We start from the raw sequence: 16,659 nt of genomic DNA, 5'->3' as shown, positions 1-16,659 counted from the left end.
TGTCCCCGCTCACTCCCGCAGTGGGATTTTGCAGCAGCACAAGCATCAGCAGGAGGAGGAGGCCACAGCTTCACTGCACATATTTAAGGGAAAAGTCCAGTCCTAGAGGCAGCCTGTGGCTACTGCAATTCTTTTAATACAATTAAAAATCAATGACACTCTGTGCACGCACACAAATAAACATCACCTCTCTGCATCCCTGCTTCCCTGCCCACCCCCTCTTGGAGCCAGTGGGGAAGGCATCTTCTCCAGAGCCTGTTCATTACTGCTCTACTTAGGTGGGGAATTGCTTAACTGGTCTTTCTCCAGTAAATCATATTAACTCCAAGCACAGCTATTTATAAAATGTTCCACAGCCCAAGAGTACAGCATCCAGATCACTCGAAGAAAATTAGGCGATTAGGCGTGCATAATCCAAGCCCAGTGCGTCTATGTACAAAGCCTCGCCAGCCGGGCTGCCTTCAGCTATTCACTGACATTAAAGAAATCTCCGGGTTTATTGGAAGCCCAGCCCGGGCCTGAGTCCCAGCCAGGGACAGGGAAATAACCTTTAGCAGGGCAGAGCGTTCCCGGATGGCTTCTGATGGCTGGGAAATGAAGCCCAGCCTGAAAAAACCTCCCCTCCCCAGCCCTGCTCCTTCCCTTCCTGCAGAAGGGCCCCTCCAGACACAGAAAATGCAGCACTCCAGGCTGAGTTTCTCCCCCCTCCTCCTTTTGCGACCCATTAAACGTCTTCTATACATTTCCTCTTCATCTTGTCAAGGCCAGTTGCTCTATGACTGCTGGTTTCCCAGGCAAATCACACCAATTTCTGAGTTGATGTTGAAGGTCCACATTGGCTCAGCAGGGGTCCCAGCGAAGCACTCATCCATGGAGCCGGAGGTCAGGCTCTGCCCTGCTTCGCCAGCTGAATTATTATGATTTTTTTTTTAAAGTCGTGTTGTTCTTTGAACATTTACAGATCTGTTGGCGACGGGGATAACAACAATAACCAAAGGAAGGGCGTCCTCGCTGCGGACGTGCTCCTGCGCCTTTCTGAGAGCCAGGATGCTGAGTGGGATGCAGCTCCTCCAGCTTCCTTACAGCTAAACTCCTAAAGAGACAGGTTTTCAGGGGGAGGCTGATGGGGTGTGCAACCCCCCCAGCCACCCCAGGCCAGGGCTTTGCCCCAAGCACGGCAGCTGCACGGCCGTGCCCCTCGGGCTCTGTCCGTGCGTGTCCGAGCTTGCATTCACATTTTAAAAACATCGTTTGCTTCAGGGTGTTTGGCTGCCTCATCTGTGCCTGGCCTGGGAGCTGGCACACAGACAGCCCTGTGCAGGCTGAGATTCTCTGGGTGTGCATGGGCAGGAGTGTGAGCACTGCCCCAGCCCTGCCTGTGCAGGGCTCAAAAACAAAATAAACCTGGTTCCTGCTTTTGCACCCTTATGCTCCTTTCCCCTCTCTGCATTCCCCTTTGCCAGCTTTAACATTTTTAATTAAATTACAAGCCTCAATAATGTTTTCCTAACTACAGTTCCCCGCTTCCTTGTGGAGTAGTGTGTGGAAAGGTATAATTTTGCAAACAGTTTCTTTAAGAGCTGGGCCTGAAGTACCATCAGCGATGTGTGTGAATAGAAAAAGAAACACCTCCACAAAAGAAGGGATTGTTAATGGAGGACAATCCAAAGGGGGCCCACTAAGGCCTGTCCTTTACAATAAGGATGGAGGGCGATGATTTGAATGCAGGGGGCCCTACTTGCAAATCTGGACAAAAACAAAATGGTAATAAGGGTTGAATCCCTCACTGGTCAAAGCAGTGGGCAGCAACTGGTCTCTTTAACTCCCCCCACCCCCTCCTTCTCCCAAATCAGACCCCAAACAAGAGGAACTCTCCTCCTCTTTAACTTTATTTCCTTGATTAGCTCTAAAAAAATAATCACCCGGGTGGACTTGGGGGAAATTTTTGAGGGCTGTTTGAAAGGAGCGGGTTCCCGTTCTGCAGGTGCTGAGGGACGCGCCTGGCTGCGGGCAGGTAAGCACCGAGGGGATTCTGTTCTTAGCACGGGTTTGGCGAGGCAGAGCTGGGCTGGAGCTCCGTGGGGCCCTTCCCCTCGGCGCAGGCTGCACGTACGGATGCTCCGAGAGCTGCTCCTGCCTCCCCGCCTGCCCTGCCTCCAGATGTTGCATCATTTCGCGGGGTCAGTTCGTTTTATAACGCTGCTTGTGGCTTCCTCGTCTCGGAGCCAATTAAAGCCTCGCGTTTGAGGGGGGATGTGGGGGGGATTGATGGTTACAGTGCTGTGTTTAAATGCTGCTCGTCACTTATTGAATGGGGTTTCTGCAAAATGTTGGGGAATGGTTCTGGGAAACTGGGTGCACTAAGGGCTGTGCAGGGGGTGTGGAAACGGGCCTGAAAGCTGGGAAAGAGGGTGTGAGGGCTGGAGACATCCCTGGCTGATGCTGCCCCTCCACTCAAGGACCCTCACAATTCCCGTCCCCCCATCCCCATCCCTCTGACTTTTGCTTTCCCCTGCACCCCCCAGACTCAGGCCGGCTGTGGATGTTCATTCAGGGTGGGAAGGTGCAGGAAGGAGTGGTCAGGGCTCCCCCATCCCTTGGCACAGCCTCTGACCCCCTGCCCTGCTCCCCACCATCTGCTCAGGGCACCCCACAACCAAGCAGGGATCTGCCTCGGGGTGGGGAAAATGGGATAATTCCCCCATGGCTCTGGTGGGCACAGCCACAGCCCCTCTCCCACCCTTGTGACACTGCCCGTGTGTTGGGGCAGCTTTACAGCTCCTTCCCTATGGATGCTGAGCGAGCTGGAGTTTATCTGTGTATTTATATAACATATCCATGGTGGGGTGGCATGTCTGCTTGCACGCCCAGGGTGTGTGTGAGCTCCTGCTGTAACACCCTGCGTGCTCCACATCCCCCAGCTGTGTTTGTGCAGCCTGCACCGCTCACTCAGAGCCTGCAGGACACCTCTACTTCAGAGATATTTTGCAGAATGTATCTGTAAAATCCCTACAGCTCCCGTGGGCTCTGAGCTGGGCTGGCTGTGCTGCTGTCCGTCTGTCCAGACACGAGGACATGTCTTGCCCTCAGAGGTGTCACTTCCCCATTTCGTGTGTGAATTTTGGTGTTGTTCCCCTGCAGAAGTTGAGCAGGGTCATTCCTGCACTCAGGAGCGGTGCCTGAACCAGGGCTGGGCTGGAGGACCCCACAGTGGGGCTGGAGCATCCCTGAATCCTCTCCCTCTAACCCCACACCCCTTCCCACTTATATCTTCAGTTCTCAGTGTTTGGGAGAGCAGTCTGGCGTTAGGCAGTGCCCCCAGCTAGGCTAGGGAAGGCCTTTTCCTAGGAAAAAAAAAAAAAAAAAAGAAACAGCATCAAATTTCTGAATTTTTTTTTTTTTTTTTACTCTTAGGAAATGTGTTTGTCCTGAGCCATACCTAGGAATGTGGTCCTGGCCATGAGGGCTTTGGAGAGGTTGTTTTACCCTAAGGAATAGGGAGGAAACAGGATTGGCATTGTGGGTTTCTCCCCTTGCTTACCGAATCAGCCCATCTCTAGCAAAGGGCCCGATAAAGGGGACAGGCACCTTCCTGTGCATGATGCCACTCTCCAAGCAACTGCTGGGGGGACAAATACCCATTAGTGCTTTATTGAGCGTCCCTGTCTTCCCCTTCCCCCCTCCTTTACTTACCAAAAGCGCTTAGAGAGGGAAGAAAGACCTCCCACCCACATCGAGTTTCACCTCTCCTTGTACATTTACCCAAAAAATACGAGCCCTTAATGGAGGCAGGAGCCTGTTTGACCCGAGCGAGCTTCCCAAACGCGTTCATCTCTTGTGAGCAGCCCGGCAGCAGCTCCGGGCACTGCTCCGAGCCGCTGCAGCAGCGCCGGAGCCGCAGCATCCTGAGCTGGGGCCGGGGGGGGAAAAGGCAGCGCAGGTACCTGCGGGTACCACCCGGCACACACCTCTGCCTGGCACTGCTCTGTGACACCAGCGACAATCGCTGAGCCAAAGGAAGGCACCCCGGAGTTGATTACGACAGAGTAAAACTCCTTCATCTCAGCTGCTGCAGCGTCACCTCCGTGTTTTCTCCACGGAGTTTTAGCGGGGGAGAACATACATTTTGTGTGCATTGCTTTGGTGCCGTCTCAAACCATCACCCTGTGCAGCTGGGATTGTGGGTAGAGGGGTTGATCTCGGGGTTGGTTGTGCCGGGTTGGGTGCTGTAGTTTCCAGAGGGAAAAGTGTGCAGCGAACCAAGCCCTGGTGCTGCAGGAGGGAGCCGGGGGATGCTCGGGTTTGGGGGTTTGCCAGTCCTGCTCCCCCCGTGAAATGCGCTGATAATCCCGCATTAATGCCGAGATCTAAGGCAGAGAAATAATGCAAAATAATTCTTTGCACGAGGAGAATTCGTATAATGGGAAATGCAAACTCCGATGTTCCTCCTTCAGACAAAACAAGACCATATTTAACAATGCCTTGTTAAAAATAAAGAGGAAATCTATTAATGTAATAACTAAATTGCTATTATAGGCATCAAAGCACCCTGATGCTTTGAGGTAACTTTATTTCCATCAGTCTTTTTAAAGAGCACAACATTAAAAAAAAAATAAAATCCCCGACCATCCCGCCTCACCCAAAGGCTGCCATTTTACTCATTAATTTTGTAATTAATCAGTTAAGAAGTTCTGACTTATTGGATTAAAGGGACGGGGAAACGCAATTCCGCCCAGCCTCATTTTAATAGGCGATGGTGAAATTGCTCTTTTGAGTCTCTGCTCAGCTCCGGGTGAGGGGCGGCGGCCGCGGAGCCCCGGACCGGGGGGACCCTCGGGGGACCCTCGGGGGACCCTCGGGGCACCGGGAGCGGCTCTGTCCCCTCGGCAGCTGGGGACAGCACGGCTGGGTGGGCACAGGGAGCTCTCCTGTCCCCGCGGTGCCCGGGGCTGCGGGCATCGCTCCCTGCGGGCACAGGGCGGTCTCTGCTCTCCGCTCCTTGGCCCAAAATTCAGGGACAGACATGATTTCCACCCTCAGCCTCCCCCGTGCTGTCTCCTCTCTCTGCCCTGCCCTGCCCTTGCTCCGCTGTCGCTGTCCTGCCTGTTTGTGTCCTTGTCCTGCTGCCCTGGCTGTCCCAGCCTCCACCTGCCGTGTCCCTGTCCCCTCGCTGAGCCTCGGAACAGCCTGGGGACAGCAGGGGTGGCTTTGGAAGGAGATCGGATGCAGTTTGGGATGGACAAACTGCAGAGCCCCCACCGAGCACCGGGCGGTGGCTTTAGAGCGGACCCGGCCTCTCCCCATCACCCAGCAGTGCGCTCGGTGTTTTCCGCAGATCGAGCCCTGAGCGGATCTGGTGTGTCCCCAGAGTGTCAGCCTGGGTGTCCCAGCTCGGTGACCCGCTCAGCTCTCGGGGTTTGTCCCTCCCGCGGATCCCGCTGTCACAGCGGGCAGGGAGCGCTGCAGCTCCGGCCCCGCCGTGCGCACCGAGCCCCGGGCACGGCCGGCAGCCAAGGGAACAGCCAGCCACTTCCATTTTTTAATATTTTTTTTTCCTCCCAATATACGCTTTGCAATTAGACACGTCCAATGGATTATTTCTCTACCTCTGCCTTTGATCTTTTCAAAACTAGACAGCTTTATAAATATCATCCCTCTGTTTTCAGCCATTTTGCAGTTCTTGTACAATTAATGTACCGCAGCAATTCACTTCTTTTCTTCTTCCAATTCTTTCCAGACCAAACAGGCACTCCTGTCCACACTGTCCCAGTGCAATTTATTTCTCCTCTCTCCTTGTGTCATCACCAACACCCTAGAATAAAAAAGTACATATCTTGCTGGACAATTTTGATGAAAACGGGGATGAGTTGTAAACCCCAACCCTACCATGCAAAGTCTGTTACTATTATTAATCTGTAAACAACACAAAACTTACATACATAAATGCATGATTGGACTAATTATTTACTAAAGATTTTTTTTTTTAGCAGTGGAGCAAATCTCTGGAGTTTCTGCATTTACTTTGCACTTAAAAGAAGTTGGTGCAAATGAAATCAGCACATTAAAGTGCATCTTTCATTAGAGGACAGGGAGCAGGGAGGAAATCTGTCTGACCTGTCTCCATGCCATTTACAGGTGACCTTGGAGCAGTTCATTCATGTGGAGTTCTGTGTTTGGTAATTCTTATTCCTCTTATTATTATCTCTTCTTCTTTACCTCCTCATTGCCAAAATCCCCAGCTTCTCCCAAAGCAGCCATGGAAAATCCTCAGGATTAAAACACTTTTCTTTGGCTTTGCTGCTAGAGATGTGGGCTGGTGCCTCCAGAGCTGGGAGGGGCAGGGTGAGGGGGCAGAGCAATCCACACCAAGCTCTCCAGCACTGAGGGAAATTCTGCTTCTTGTTTGGTGGGAGATGGAGGTAGTAAAAAATAAAAAAGCAAGAGTTTTTCTAGCAGAGGTGATGGGGTGGGGGGTTAAGAGCTACTGAGTAGTTTCTATCCAAGCCACTGTTTTTTATGTAAAAAAGCACAGTAAATGTTGTCCATTCTATTTCTCTGCACAGACATGAGAGGCAGGGAGAGCTGGGGAGGTGGCTGTGGCAGGGAGCCCATGCAGGACCTGCCTGTGGAGATGTCAGCTTCAGGCTCAGCTCACTGCCAACAGGGAAAGATTAGTTGAATGTCACCCCCTCTGCCAGTGAAACCTTCCTTTACCACCTCCAGCCCTGCCTCTTACCCTGCTTGGCTGCTCCTGCCCTGTCCCCCTAAAGCATTTCCATTGTCCCTCAAAAAGAGATGAGCAGACACCTTGTCCTGCCTCTTTCTTTTCTTGCTCTCTTTCCCTTGCGTTGGTCTCTGCTCCTGCACTTCTCTGGCAGTCCCTGTCCTCTGCCCCTTGCAAACCTTTTCTGTCAGTGAGCTGTTCTTGGGGGGCATGGAGGTGAAAATCCAACTAGAGATGATAAAATCCACTGGCTTGGCTCTTTCTACCCCAAAGATCTTTCCTCAGTGAGACACAAGATAGAGAGACCATAAAAGCATTTTCTCACTCAGCCTAAGCCATGAATTTTAAGTCCTCAGGACAGAGACTATTTCATATTGTTTGTGTTTGTGCAGATTCAGCACAAGGCAGGTACCACACTGTTATTTTCCCAGTATTTCCACTTCCCTGACTCCTACAGTGCCACTGTTTCATCTTTACTGGAGAAATGTATTTTTCACACTGCTGTTTTTTTCCCCCCACGCATTTGTCTGACTTGCTCATTGGGGTTTATAGCTGAAGACATATTGTTTATTATTTATAATATTAATAACAGGTATCATCTTGCCATAGCAATTAAATAATTACAGAACCCATTCTGGTTTGGTCAGCCAGAATGCCCCATATGGCAGGAATACACCTCAGAATGCACAGAGCCAAATATGAACAGAGCCAGGCACTAAATGTGAGGTTTAGCTTCCCATAAACTTAAATATGTGCATTTCTTACCCAGTAGGATCCTCCACAGACCCATAAAGCAAGTGACAGAGTGATCTCCTCTTAAGATGCTCTAAGAGCTTGGAGAAATTTGTTAAGAGTGCTACTTCTGTAGGCACTTGTTACCATGAATCCATGATGAGATTCGTTGTTTGCCTTTACATCCACTTCTCTGGGCTCTCCCAAGCCCACTGCAGCCTCTCCTTGGAATCAGGGCATCCATTTGTGACACTGGGTGCCTAAAAGGATCAGGACCTTCACTCCCCAGCAGCTGATCCATTGCACAAAGGTCCCTGTGCCACCCTGCTCCACCCCCTCACCTGCCCGAGAGTCCCTGTAACTGGGGCAGACGCCTGGGCCAGCACACACCCCAGATGGTGCAGCACATGGATGTTAAACTCAGGAAGTAGTAGAGCCCAGCCTGCCTGAGAAAGCATCTCCCCACTCATCCATCCTTCACTGACTCCCTACTCGGCAGCAGATGTGATTTCATTATGGCACAAGGAGTTCCCAAGGCTCAGCGAGGCTGGCGGCGGTAGAGACCCTTCGCTGCATTGAATCACAGCCATTTGCAAATGCCAAGTGGATTTTTCTCCCTCTCAAATCAGGGAGAGAGGCTGAAGATAGTGAGGAGAAAGCCAAAGATGAGGAAGGTCTGAAGGGTGCTGTCCATGCCTGAAGTTCTGTTTGGGTTTAGCTGGGGTAGAAGAGCTCTGTGTCCCTGCATCCCCACCCTCCTGCTGATGGAGGGAGAGGACTGGCATTTTCAGCCTCTTCAGTTTGCTCCTTTCCCATGACATGACAGTTCTAGTCCAGCAGAAAATTCATTATTTTATGGCCTGATTTAATTCCTGGACTGTTCCTTCCCCTCAGACTCTGTTGTTCTCTTGCATGTGTGATAATTCAAGATGATTGTGTACTAGCAGAGCCGAACCCTGCACGGTGCAGAGTTGACCATGGCCATCGCTCACAGACCCTCCGAGTGAGAGGCTCGATGCAGTTACCACTGAAAACAATATTAATCACTTCCTTTCACCTTGCTGCCACTTAGCTCAGATCATAGTTAGAGCCAAGCCAAGGACAAGATTAAAAAGCCCACATCAGTGAAGGCAGATACCAATGAAATCTGCAGAGCTTAACCAGCTCCTGCGAGCCGGGGATGGAAGGTGACACCTGGGCCACACCGATATCTCTGGGGTGTTTGATCCGAAGATTGGGAGCTTCTAGACAGGCCACAAATGGAAAAAGTGATGGTTATCCATACTTTAAATATTCTTTTCTGTCTTGTTGATAGAAACCTTTAAAAGATTAAAAAATAAGTGGTTCATTGGAGTCAGAGTGAATAGTAACAGCAAAAAGGTGCTCACTCACAAAAATGTGACTATTTTCTCCCTTTTACTTTCATTCTCCCCTCTGTGTCTGAAGAACAAAGTTTATCTACACTCCAAAATTTAAACTGGACATAGCCCTATGGAATTGGACTATGAAATTCTAAAATTTCTTTTAAAAAGGGAAAACATCTTTTGGTGCATGATTCCAACAAATCTAATTTCTACAGCTGAATATGCACCCCAGATTTCAGTGAGGTGTCTGTGCCCAGAAAAGATCAAGCTTTGAATATTTTTCAGAATTCCTCTGTAGGAATTCGCATGACCTTTTAAACATCAGTGTTGGGAAAATGAAACAAACTGTTGATGACCTAGAATGTGTATATGGAGAGAATCAGATTATATAGCTACAAGGTCATAAATACTGTGGATATTAAAATTAATAGCAGAGCTCTTGAGTTAATGAAAAGCCGGTTAGGGCAATAAACATCTAAAAGAACAGATATGAACAAACATCCATCTTAGTTCATAGAAGAAGGGCTGTTTACAGCTCTCCCAGATTTTAGGGCCAGTTCCTGTTGGAGTGGGCAGTAAATGAGTGATTCAGATGCTTGTGGTACTGGAATTTCTCAATGATGTACAACTGAGTCCAACAATGGGGATCCCTGGCTGGCTGCTGAGTATCCATGAAAACCAGAGATGCTGCACTCTCCTGATCCAACACGTGTGTGGCTCTGTTCCTGCCCCTGACAGCCTGGGCACAGCCTCAGCTAATGGCTTCTACACAAGGGAGATATGAATATATGACAAAAGAGAGTCCAGCTCCAACCCTGAAGGCAGAGCTTGAAATCTCCTCTGTGTTAATATCCAGCCCTGGCCTGTCTGCACAGCTGAGTCTGTGGATTCAAATAACTCCCATCCCTGCTTTTATTCCTCTCCAGCCTGTCTCTGCACATGTTTTTTATCCACCAGAGAGCTCGTGCCCAAATTCAGCATTCATCTCTGTGGGGTGATGTCCACCTTGGCCACTTTGTGCTGCATCCAGGGGACAACGTGTGGCTCCCCAGAGTGCTGCATCCCCAGGTACAAGTGGGGAAGGGAAGAAGGCTGCAGTTTGCATTTTAAATCCTGAAAACATATTTTAAGGGCTCTGCTTCTGTCTGTTCTCTAGTTTCTGAGAAAAACTCAGCTAAGGGAAGATTTTGGTAGGAACCCAAAACTGACATTCGCCTGCCTTTTCCAGGTAATGCATATGCATACATGCAAAACTCAGGCATTGGTTGTTTCTGCCTCAGGATTAAAAGCTATGGCATGCACAGAAATAGAAGCCCATCTTTACAAAATTGCTTTTGAAAATTCCATATGCCAGTTGCATACCCTGCAAAGATGTAGAGCTTGAGTAGTGGTACAGGGATGGGGCTGCCAGCCAGGAGCATGAGCAGTGAGCTCAACTTCTCTGCAGGTCTATTCTTTGTCTTTGGGTCATTTTTCCTTCCCCAGCCTTTTTCCTTCCATCTCTGAAAGGGAGCAGGCTAATGCTAAGTATTTATTTGTGTCTCAGAACAGTCCTCAATGGCAATACTTTGTTTGTGACCTGGAGATCGACCCCACGTTTGCCAAAGTAACCCGAATTCCTATGAAGGGACTTTTATGTTTAGCATGTACAAGAAATACAGGGATGGCTCTGAAAGCTGCTACTTAAAACCCAGATGGGTTTCAAGGGGTAAATGGCACATCAGATTACCAGGAGTTATGTCAGAAGATTAAGTGTAGGAAATACAGGAAAAATAGGAGAGTATTTTGGTAGAGAAATAAAAGTACCCCAAATCCCTCTGCAATTCAGCCCAAGGCAGCCCCGACTTCAGCTGTCGTCAGGAAAAGAGCAAAACCCAAGTCCTGCTTGTTCTCCATCCCACTCTGAACGACTTCTGGGTAGAATAAATCTTTCCTGCTTTTAAAATAAATGAGAGAGCCTCACAATGCCAAGGCCATTTAAATTTACAGTGAAATAACGCCAGGAAACGATCCGGGCTCCCATTTGTATTCGCAGTGTTTTCCCCCAGCTGAGGAACACACAGTTACACTTTGGCTCGTGGCTTGGGGTGAGCACCCAGCCCCGGGGGGATGATTTGAATGTAAAATCGAGCCCGAAGGAGCCGTCCGGGGCTGGGAATGGCATTTTGCTCTGCCGGGAAGATGCGAAGGGATCGTCCTGAGCCTTGCCCTGCAAGGGGCTTGTGCCTTCCCCTGGCTGCAGGATGGGGCAGCAGGGCTGGGCTGCTGCTCCCAACTGCCTCCCCCAAGTCTTTGTTCCTCTCCCACAAAAGATGAACCTTCCCGGGAATTGCTGCGAGCAGTGCGGGAAGGATGCAGCAGCTCCAAGGTTCGGGATTTTTGTCGAGCGCAAGAGGAGCAAAAAACAGCGCAAAACCAAACCCACCCCCCTCCCACCCGAACAAAACAAACCAGAGGAACATCGTCGATAAAACCTGGAATTATTTAGGGTTTGAGTTTCCAGCCAGGAGATGGGAAATAGTGGAAGGGTTTTCTCCTACCCTCCCCTGAGCGGTGTTGCAGTATTTTGGGATATTCATTTTTTCCTCTTTCCAGACTTTACCACAGAAAGGATTTATTTGGGTTGTTTTGGGAGGTTTGGGAATTGCGATTTTCTTTCCCTTCAAAGCTCTAGCTGGAAATGTCAACACCCGTCCTGTCGATTTTCCTCGCCATTCATTAATCCATTTGATTTAGTTTTGTTTGAAGGAAAAGAGGTGTTTCCTCCTTATTTCTAGCAAAATTCTCCAATCTGCTTTTGTAGCTGCTACAGCTTTATTTTTGAAAACTTGGCTTTTAATCTGAGAAAGCGTTTTGAAGTGGCAAGTTTTTAGTATGGGAATTTGAATTTGCTATAAATGAGCTTTAAATGTGTTTGTGTGAGCCTTAGTACAGAAATTTTCTATTTCCCAGAACTTTCCTGATGTTTAAAGTCAATTAAAGGAGATAGTCCTGGGGAAAGGTGATGGAAAATACCCTGTGTAGGAATAATATGAAATAGGTTTAGTCTTTTCTGAAAGATTTCAGCTTTTTGGGCTCTGGGTTGGAGCTTCCTTCTCCTGTGATCAACAGGGGCATCCCTGTTTTCTCGATGGAAGTATAAACCAGTGCCTTGTTGCTAAATTCTTTTGAAGTCAGTTTGGAGATTGAATGCCCAGACACACATTGCTAATGTGAAGCTGCAGAATCCTGGAAAAAAAAATTTAGAATTATGTTATCAGGCAGCTAAAAGAACGACTGCCTGCTCAGGATGATGTTGGAGCAGAGATAGGTGACTGGAATGAGAATGTGACCATCCATATATTGAGTGTGAGGCCACGATATTTTTTACAATATTTGTGTTTTCAGACCTGGAGCTCAGAAACGTGGTTTGAAGTTTTTGTTGTGAGCAGACTTAGAGAATCTCCAGGTTCCAGCAGGCTATGGTCTCATCCTTTGGGTAGATAAAGTGGCAACAGAAGAGTGGCAAAGAAAGTGAAAGGCATGAAAGGAAGATGCAGATTAAACAGGTTTTTCACTCTCTTCCCTTTCTCTTTCCTTGCATTGGGATGATTTCTATTTTACTTATGAATGTTGAAGAAAATAGCTTCCTTTTTTCCTCTAACACCCCCCTCCCCAAAACCCCACCCCCAAACCCCACCAAAATCCAAATGGAGAGCTGATTTGAGCTGAGAAATCAACATCTGAAAACTCAGCTGAACTTACCCATTCCCCTTCCTGTCATTATTCTGCATGAGCTGGATCCATTTTTCCCCACTGCAATCAGCTGTGAAGGAGAACTTCCATCGATTTCAGTAGGAACAAGCTAGAACATGTTAGATTTAAATATTTGAATCCTCAGCTGTGCTACCCAGGCATGTCAATCTGTCTTAATACTTTATTTCAGGTTATTATATCAACAAAATTCAGTGATATGCCACAACAAAATTGCATTACATGCTCTCTCTGTTTTGAGCTATCATACTCCATACGCACTGGCATCCCTTCTCTGAGTGTGTGATTGTATGTGAGCCCTGTCTCTAAATACATTTCAAATATGTTACATTTTTAATTCTTCAAGGAAAAAAAACTAAAAACCAAAAAAACTCTGGAACAACAACCAACCAAACACACACATTTCTTAGATTGTGAAAACAGAATCTCTCGAATTTGTGTCTCAAATGATGCAGAGAGAAAGAGCAAAAGCTCTGGGGTTGGGTTTGAGCTGCCAGACATCACAGCGAGCAGCACTACGGGATCCTCCAGCCAAGAGAGAATCCAAATTAGTGACCTATATTGGGGATGAACTGGTCATGCACCACAAACATGATTCTGTAATTAAAACCTTCCCTGCTACACACGCAATTGACGCCCAGCGTGCGCGTCGAGGCGTACAAAGCAAAACAACTACACTGGGACAGTTAACTTTTTAAATCTAGTTCTGATGAAATGTGGAAAATGGGAGCTGGGATGTGCAGGGCAGCTCTGGGATGTGCAGGGCAGCCCTGGGATGTGCAGGGCAGCTCTGGGATGTGCAGGGCACCCTTGGGATGTGCAGGGCAGCTCTGGATGTGCAGGGCAGCTCTGGGATGTGCAGGGCACCCTTGGGATGTGCAGGGCAGCTCTGGATGTGCAGGGCACCCCTGGGATGTGCAGGGCACCCCTGAGATGTGCAGGGCAGCCCTGGGATGTGCAGGGCAGCCCTGGGATGTGCAGGGCACCCCTGAGATGTGCAGGGCACCCCTGAGATGTGCAGGGCAGCTCTGGATGTGCAGGGCAGCTCTGGGATGTGCAGGGCAGCTCTGGAATGGGCAGGACAGCCCAGGGATGTGCAGGGCAGCTCTGGAATGTGCAGGGCAGCTCAGGGATGTGCAGGACAGCCCCGGGATGTGCAGGGCACCCCTGGGATGTGCAGGACACCCCTGGCATGTGCAGAGCACCCCTGGCATGTGCAGGGCACCCCTGGGATGTGCAGGGCAGCTCTGGGATGTGCAGAGCACCCCTGGCATGTGCAGGGCACCCCTGGGATGTGCAGGAGCAGCTCCGGGATGTGCAGGGCAGTCCCGGGATGTGCAGGGCTCGGACACACGCAGGGCTGCGGGGATGGGGAAGCAACTCAAGCAACAAATACAAACCAGATCCCAAGGTGGAGCTTAATCTCTCCATTATTTAGAGACAGAGAGTCCGTCGCTGTGCACCAGCCTCTCCCGGTGTCAGACACGCACCCCAGCTCAGAAATCCTCTTTTCCTAGCGCGGGGCTGATTCTGCAGAGCGCGTTTGGCTTTGGGAGCAGCCCCGGGCTCCGCTCGCCTGTGCTGGGGTGGATTCCAGCACCGGGAGCCTTTGCTGAGTCAGGCTGTGCTGCCGCCCCACCTCAGCTCTGCAGCTGCCGGGAGAGGGGGAAAAGTGCATTTTGAGCTGTGTGATGCGAGAGGCCGGGCTGCGGCAGCGCTGTGTGCCGGGCACGGTCACTCGGAGCGGCTCTGCGGAGCCTTTCTGCTCCAGCACGCCTTTAACCCTTCCAGCCTTCTGACAGCTGAATAAATAGGCAAATGAAGCAGGGCTTAATCTAGTGTCCACCCCCTTCCAAAGGCCCTGCACTAAAGAACTTAAGGAACTAATTGCTTCTGTATTGCTATTGCTGCCCAGCCGCTGCTGAAAGCCTCCTGGAGGTTTGCCTTCGGTCTGTGCTCTGCGTGCCAGCCTGATTTTGTTAGAATTTACTATATTTCCATATTAAAACAGCCAGGCCGGAGGGGGAGAAAAAAAAAAAATGGAAGAAGAAAAGGGAAAGAAAAAGAGAGACTCATTAAAACTGCATCATGTCACCCGGCTGAACTTCCCATCCCTCCACTTCCCCCCTCAATCAGCGGCAAGGATAACAATTAGATGTGATAGCTATTCCTAATAGGCAGCAGTTAGCGCTCGCTGCTCCAGCTCTGGCTAAAGCAGGAGAGCCCTGGATCATCCCCTGCGAGGTTACAACCGATGAGGCTCCAAATAAACCTCTCGACCCGCAGGGCTGTCCCCGCTCCATCTCGGGATCCTTTCCCAGCAGCATCAGCCGGTCCCGAGGCTGGGCTGCATCCCCAAACCCCGGCACCCCGGGCAGGGCATAAACCGCGCTCAGCCGCACTCAGCCAGAAAATTTGGTATTAGGAGTGGGAGAAAAGGTCACCTTGGAGGATCAGAGATAGAGAGTTAAAAGAAAGGGGCTGGGAGTGGGAGAGAGGGAGGGGGCAGAGGGGGAGGCTGAGCAGGGAAGGAGGGAAGGGGATGTAGGATTTCTAAGGAGGCCTGACCCGGGAGGATAAAATATCCTGTTTTCATTGGTTCAAATGAACCATTAGGGAGAGAGTAATTTGTTGACCTTTTTGCTGCCTTATCATGAGATGAACAGCCTTAACATGGGCTTCACGTTTGCCTTAACCCCACCGTAAATCATAGAAGAATTGATTTTTTTCCTTTTGCCTTTGTTTTTTTCTCTTTTCCCCAAAAATATATAAAGAACAACACCCAAGAAACCAGCCTATATTTTGAGATGATTTAGCAGAGCAAGGCCAGGTAGATCTGTGCACTGGCCAGACTCTGTGGATGTTGTCCTCTGCCTTCCTTATTTGTTTTTGTTCTCTTTTGGCTGAGCAAGTGGGAACCAGGGCTGTGCAAAGGCTCTGCTTCCTTTGGGAATTCAGGCTGGAGGACAGTGATTTTCCTCTTATTTCCATCAGCCTGGCTTGGCAGTAGTTCCAATGAAGTCAGTTTGCACTCTCCTAAAGCCAGTCTCTTTCCCCAGCTCCTGCAGATAGTCTGGCATGATTTTGGCCTAAGAAAGGCAGGGCCAACACGAGGGTTGGGTTGAAATGACAGTTTTAGAGTTCGCCGTGGACCTTCCATGCAAGGTTGCCATCTGTGCAAGGAAATGGAGCTCGCAGAGTTTGGAATATGTCAGCTTGCTGGGGGTGTACCCAGAGGCTGCTCATTGCTGAGCCCAAACCACGCTCAGATCTTGAGAGGGACTGGCTTTTCTTGGGTTTCACTCTAAACCTTGATTTGCAAGCTTTGGAGGCTTCAGAAGACTCTGAGCACTGAATCCCAACAACAGACACAATCAGTATGTTGCAGTATTTAAAAATATTTTTTAAAAGCATTGAAAGTTATCTGCTTTGGCGTGGGAAGAAACCAGCAAAAACCTTTTCCTGTGTCCAGGTTGGCTTTGGATTATCAGTCCTAGGGTGTCTTGTGTTTGCTGTGAGGCAGCTGTCAGGGATGAGATGGGATCCTGCCAGACAATTCCTGCCCTTTGAGGGAATTCAGCCTCAGCTGCAGCTCCCACCCAGCAGAGCCAGTCCAACAGTTCCAATCTGTCCACAGCGTTTTTACAACTTCACTCTCAATATTTTGTTGTCTCTCCTTGGCACAGCAGGAAAAACGTTCCCCTCTCACACAGGAAAACATTGACCAATTCTAAACAGAAAATTACTTGAAATTGCAGGTTAGCCAGGATTTTTTACTTTGAGACGTTTGTGTTTCCATTGAGTCTCTTATTATAGGAAATTTAGATATGGAGCAGAAGCATCTGGCCTTCAAAGGACCCTGAAATTGCCATGGGATGTTATGATAATGCTGCTTTTATGTGACTGATCTTTTCCATTTGTCCTTTGCTCTCTAGGTAACAGCTTGGAAAATGTCACCTTTTGGTAGGTAAAGAGAATGCTGCTCTGTGTAGGGTTTGTGATACCAACTTTTATTATAATCATTCTACATGAGATGCAGATCTTCCAGCAGCCAGCAAATTCTTGTCAAATGAACCCAAATCAGGA

General features: G+C 49.3%; 2 long non-coding RNA genes across 2 annotated transcripts in view; one reads left to right on the top strand and one right to left on the bottom strand.

Annotated features, from left to right (window-relative positions):
• The first annotated feature begins 2,105 nt into the window (after nt 1–2,105).
• The window catches only part of LOC117004140, a 121,661-nt gene continuing 107,107 nt past the window's right edge, over nt 2,106–16,659 (top strand). Inside the window, exon 1 of the long non-coding RNA XR_004419592.1 lies at nt 2,106–2,180. This is a non-coding gene — a long non-coding RNA (uncharacterized LOC117004140). The remainder of the gene's footprint in view (nt 2,181–16,659) is intronic.
• On the bottom strand, nt 5,553–14,226 carry LOC117004138. Its single transcript, XR_004419591.1, has 3 exons — nt 13,974–14,226; nt 12,565–12,625; nt 5,553–5,812 (listed from the first exon to the last, which is right to left on the bottom strand). It is a non-coding gene; the product is annotated as an uncharacterized LOC117004138 (long non-coding RNA).

The sequence above is a fragment of the Catharus ustulatus genome, chromosome 17 (assembly GCF_009819885.2).
Source record: "Catharus ustulatus isolate bCatUst1 chromosome 17, bCatUst1.pri.v2, whole genome shotgun sequence".
NCBI lineage: Eukaryota > Metazoa > Chordata > Aves > Passeriformes > Turdidae > Catharus > Catharus ustulatus.
Note: the sequence above shows the minus strand (reverse complement) of the source record. Positions and strands in the feature narration are given on the sequence as shown.